We start from the raw sequence: 6,103 nt of genomic DNA on the forward strand, positions 1-6,103 counted from the left end.
CCAGATGCCAGAGTAAGGGGCAGAACTCTGAAGCCCCTCTTCCCACATTCCTTCAAGGAAGCTGGTTCTCCTAGAGCTACTGAAAGGATAAAGAGAATTCATATGTGTGACAGAGCGCTGAACAGTGTGCATGCCAGTCCCCGGTACCCAGTGAGCAGTAAGTAGACCTTGAGGATAGCCAACCTAGCAGCCTGCAGGATCTGTGTGCCCCCAGATGTCAGACCTGGGTGTGTTCTCAGGGACACTAGGAAAGAGCCAGCATCTCCGTGGGTTCCTTCCAAGATTCTTTTTGTATAAAAGACAAGTGAACAAGTTTCTACCAATGGTTTTCTTAGGGAGAGAGTAGAGGGTACTTAAGTCCCCAAACACACATATTCCAGGTCACCATTTGCCAGTTCAGCTTTCCAGAGCACCCTTTGACAGCCTGCCAGGGCAGAGAACACAGCTCCCCCGCCCCCCGCCACCCCTCACTGGGCACCACACCCTGCCTGGCTCCTCCAGCCTAATTGGAATGGGTCAACTCCACTCTACACCTCCCTCCAAAGGGGTGTGTGTGTAAATGGCTCATCCTGCTGCAGGCCTCAATGAGGCGGCAGGTTAACAACCGTGTTTTGCTACTTGAAAATGGTCCTGAGGAACTCATACCCACCCCAAGTATTTCTCATTAAAGAACAAAAATGAAACCCAGTGCTTTCCTTAAGAAAAAACTGAAGAATAAAGTACTTCTTTAAGTGGCACATCAAGATTGCACAATTATAGGGGTGCCTGGGTGGCTCAGTGGGTTAATGCCTCTGCCTTCCACTCAGGTCGTGGTCCCAGAGTCCTGGGATTGGGCCCCCGCATCGGGCTCCCTGCTCAGCGGGGAGCCTGCTTCCCTTCCTCTCTCTCTGCCTGCCTCTCTGCCTACTTGTGATCTGTCAAGTGGATAAATAGAATCTTAAAAAAAAAAAAAAAAAAAAAAAGGATAGCACAATTATCTACCACATCTACAGACAAAACCTGTTGATCTGATATTTACAACAGAGGAAAAAATGAAAATTCATCTATTTTCTCATTACACTTAAAAGCATTAGTTAGCTACTAGGCTGAACTGTATTTGTGATCACTGACAAACCCAAATCACTCCATGAACCACGTTTAGTTAACAAACAAGAGTATAATATACGATCAGCTTTTAGAAAAGACATAAAAATAAAGGATATCTCATAAATTTGCTCACAATAAAACTGGTTGAGAATGTTAGGCTTGTGGTTACGTATTACCTGAAACACTCCACATTTTCTCTTTATTCCTCTGGTTGGGACCACTAAACTGAAGTGCAGATGTGTGCATATCATGTAACACATTTAACCAACCCCAAGGGGGGAAAAACAGAAGAAATAAACCTTGTCTCTCCTTCATACTTTTACTGTTGCAAAGAATTCATAGGACCCAAAGGACGGCTAGAACTGAAATCCTGGTTTCCTGATTCCAAATCCATTTTTTCTCCCTAATTCTTGGAAATAAAGTATAACAGCAGTTGGAAACAAAATTAAATGATAACAGCAAAAAAATCCCTAAACTTTCTTATATGTCCCAAATTCCTAGATAAATATAACTATGTATAGCAAGTAAATACCCCAGTCTCATGGAAATTACATGGAACTTGCATTACTTTACAGGCTTAGTTAGGCTGCCAATTCACTATATGGGGATTTATGTACTATTTGGAAAAACTTACAAGTACAGTAAGTTTTTAACATGAATCCTTCTTCTCATCAGGTCAAAACTCCTCCCACATTAAATTTCATCCTTCAGTCTGGGAGATCAAATCTTTGATCTATGAAATCAAATACTCTGACCTCATCTTTACCTCACCTGACCACATGACTAGGCTTCAGCAGTAAGAAGATTTGAGATGAAGATCAACTCTCAGACTTTCCATAAAATCCTAGAATGTTGCCTAAAAGGGACTATAAATATCTAGTAACTCAATGATTCTCAGTGTGGTGGCAGTTTTGCCCTCCAGGGTGTGATACTATGATTTATAAGAAAGATATTTTAGGTCTTCACATTTATGGTTCCTGGCTCACAATTCCCAAAACCCCTAAACTTAGAAGAGCACTTAAGGTGTCTTTTGTCATATTAATGCAGATGATGTTGGAGCCCCACTAAAGGGGGGGTGGCTGGCTGCCAGGAGGACCAAGCAAGGCCACCTGAAATCTTGGCAGAGGGGAAGGAAGGGGCTGGAGGTTGAATCGGTCAATGGCCAACAACTTAGTCAATTAGGACTACATATGGAAGCCTCATAAACACCCAGAAGGACAGGTTTGGGGGGCTTCCAGCTGAACAGGAGGAGATGCCAGAATTGGGGTATACCTGAAGCTCTGTGCCTTCCCTAGACCCTGCCCTATGCATCCTTTCAACTCACTGTGGATTCAGATCCTTTGTCACAACCTTTAATAAACTGGTAAACGTAAATGTTTGGCACTTCCAAAGCTGGAGTGCTGGTAAGGACAATTCTCTGTGCAATGGTTCTTTGTGGAGCCTAAAATGGGGCGTATGGCAAGAACCTGCGAGCGCCTCCCAGTGCTGACTGTAGGAACTCTGGACCAGAGAATTAACATTTGAGGGGCTTTACTAACCTGCTGTTGGACATATTAATTGAAGCCATCCCTAGGACTGAAGGACATAAAAGGGTCTTGATGGTCTAGGATGGTGCCGGACAAATTTGCTAATGGGGGTGGCAGTGCCTGCGGAATGCAAGGAGGAGATTCTTACAAGCAGGGAACCTCTCTCCCCTGCCCCGCAGGGCTGATTCTGGAGCTGCACAAGGAGCTGCTGGACTCTACTGTCCACACTGTCATGTGGACAGTGCCCTACGGACAGCTCTCTACCAACAACAAAGAGTTGGTTTATGGATAGCAGATCCAAGGTGAAGGGACAACATCCTGTCTGGAAGGCCACCAATGTGAATGAAGATTACAAAAACAGATCCCCGTGGTATGCTGAACCGCATGCTGTTTTCCTAGCAGTGACGGAGGAATGGAAGAACGTTAAGAGCCCCTCTGTGTGGGTTTTTACTGACTCACAGGCAGTGACCAACAGCCCGGCCATATGGTCAGGCAAGAGGATAATGGGATCTTGGCCTATTAAAGGAATGTCCTTATGGGGCACAGTCCTATGGAAATAATTGTGGGTATTAATGTCGGACAGGTAAATACCCACCAGAAAACCTGCCTTCCAGTTTGGGAGGATGAGTGGATCCAACATGCATCTATCCCCACATGCTCCCTAGAAAAGGCCACTTGGGCCCATGAAAGTGTGTGTTGGTGGTGGTGAGGGAGTGCTGCAGTCGTGTTGAGATGGGCTGAAGCTAGAATCTCCTGCACCTTCTGAGATACAAAATGCCAACACGATCTGTTCTGGCAACGAGAGAGACAGAGACTACAGGCGGCTGTATGGCAGAGACCCTGGGGGGAAGGTCCTGAATGTGGCTGGCAACTCAGACTCATGTCAGGGGGTTATACAGCGGTCCTGACAGGAAGAGCTACTAACTCTGGAGTGGGCTTTGCAGACCTGGTAACAGATGCAAACGCTCAGAGAGAGATACAGAAAATGAGAGCAGAAGATATTCCACAGCCAGCTATCATCTCCTCAGACCAAGGAACTCACGTAATGTCCAACAGCCAACGCAAGGAATGACTAAGAGAAAGAGTTTCATAGAGAACTGGAATGAGCAATTAAAACACTGGTTTTCTAAAACAGGGGGAGATAAAAAAGGAAGGGCTGGCTTATACCTTCACAAGTGTGTTCACACTCAACGTGAGTGGGGCTGAAGAAGCGTCCCCACTGGATACAGTCCCGTGTCTTCTGGCGGGTCTGGGAGCCCGGGGGAGAAAGGGCCTGTGTTCTCTCTTCCCCACATCACCTCAGCTTTTTCTTTCTCCCCTCGCAGATGCAGCCGTCACCGGACCAGGACTGCAACTACACAGGCTGGAAGCAGGGGTGATTCCATGTTTTCAGGCTTTCTGTCAAAATTCCCAGGGCAACTTGGCAAAAGTGAGGCTAACAGTGAGTATAGCCACACTGCCTGGTGACAAGGATGCACCCCCAGTTCTGCATCTGTGTCATTCACCTAAACAGAAGCGGACTGAGGGGGGGGCGGACTCGCTACAAGAGCACTGCTGCCTGCAACCCAGACCAGCCCAGCGGCCGGGCCTAATAGCCCTTCCCGAAATGGGAAAGTCTGGGTACAAATGCAGAGAACAAAACGTAGTAGGTAAAAGTAACGGAATGAATGAGTAGGTTATGTAATGAGGGACACCTGCAGAGAGGCTCAGAGCAGCTCAATCATATCAGATGCCTGAAAGGGTGAAGCCTTATGTTACCAAGACCACTCCTGCTTTTAGAACCTGACCAGAAAGCACAGATGCCTGCAAACCTGAGTGATCTCACCCTGGGAGCTGTTTTCATAAGATACGATAGTGGACTGAAGAGTTATTACTGACGGAATGGCATTCTGGTTGTGCATCAGTAACTTTAGACTTTTAGCATTGTTTGGCTATAAGGAATCTGTGTTCAAGAACCAGGGGATGGACTGCTGTACTGTGATTTATAAGAAGTATGTGTTTGGTCATTCAAAGGGACAATGTCCAGAAAATACTGGTTGTCATAGCTGATGCGGGTTAGTGGTGGAGGAATGCTACTGGCATCTAGTGGGCAGAGAGTGGGGATGCTACAAAATGTCCTAAGTTGCACAGGACAGCCCCCACCACAAAGGATTATCTACACCAAGATCTCAGTGGTGCTGAGGCTGAAAAGCTCTGTAGTGACTAGATTCTAGCCCAGCAGATAAAGACACTGAGGTCCGCAGAAGTTAACTTGTTCAAGGTCACTGCCAACCACGGAAGTGCTCCAGCGGAGGAATGGAGTCTGAGTGCATTTGCCTGCACTCCTGGCAGAAAACTGGGTGTCGAGTAAACTTACTTTATGGATGAACACCAATAAAACTGTACTCGCCGGTCATGAATTCCCAAGGAAAGACGTTATACTTCACAGTATAATTTTCCGTGAAAATAACAAAGGATCACACTGTGTGTGTCATTAGTAAAACACTGAATCTCTGGGATTCTCTACATCTGACGTTTAACATCTATCCTGTTCACTTCTCAACACACCTGCCACACTGTGTCAAATATATCAGTATTTGCGGTTTCATTATTAGACGTGCAAAAACTCTATAGAGTTTTTATCATATCCTTAAAGCCATAAAATTGACAATTTATATCAGCCCAAACCAGAAAATACCACAAGTAAATGTAAAATAATTCACATTCAAATAAAATCATGAGCTTTCACATCTTAGTTTTTCCAATCTTCAATTTGAAAGACCCTAAAGATAATTTTGAGTAGAAAAGAGAATAAATTGGTATTCTTTTCTGTTTTGTAATAAAATATTTATCCATACCCATATTTGTTGGATTTTTAGTACAGAGGAGGAAGAAATGTTACCTTGAGTGCTGAGAGCACCAAAGAGTGAAAAAACGAAAGTGAATCTTTACAATGATCATATAGTTATCTAAAATACCATTTAAAATTTTAGAAATCAAATTTACAAATTTTTTTAGTTTCCTTAATTTAGCAAACGAAAGTATCTTTTACTATCAAACTCCAAATTACAAGTCAAACATATTTTTAAAATGTGATTTTAAAATCCAATTCTGATTTTAAAATCTAAATCTGATTTCTCAGACTTGGATTTTTATTATATGTACTTAAAATAAAGGAGGGGACCCCAACTGATTAAACTGCAAGGTAATTTATGTTAAAACTGATTTTTACATTGGAAATTTCTTGGCTATATGCAATATTTTTACCCCTCATAAAATTAAGAGCACTGACTAGGCTTTGGTTTGGTATTTTATTTCACTGAAAACCATAAGTTTTATCTCCTGGGAACGCATTAAAATAAAAAGCATGACTTTAAAGCTACGTCACCTTCACAAATAATATTCAAGAAACCTTAGTGCTCAGTACACAAGGTAAGAATAATACGATCTTACGGTCCTCAGCAGAAGCAGACCAAGCACAGCAGCTGCAAATGTTTTAAGCACGGCTCTCC

At 43.7% G+C, this 6,103-nt stretch overlaps 1 protein-coding gene across 1 annotated transcript in view; it reads right to left on the reverse strand.

Moving 5' to 3' along the window:
* Positions 1 to 6,103, reverse strand: part of LOC101689077 (centromere protein P) — a 227,042-nt gene that overhangs the window by 141,945 nt on the left and 78,994 nt on the right. The gene's annotated exons all lie outside the window — the stretch shown is intronic.

The sequence above is a fragment of the Mustela putorius genome, unplaced genomic scaffold (genome assembly GCF_011764305.1).
Source record: "Mustela putorius furo isolate JIRA1106 unplaced genomic scaffold, ASM1176430v1.1 tig00003854_pilon_pilon_pilon, whole genome shotgun sequence".
Classification (NCBI taxonomy): domain Eukaryota; kingdom Metazoa; phylum Chordata; class Mammalia; order Carnivora; family Mustelidae; genus Mustela; species Mustela putorius.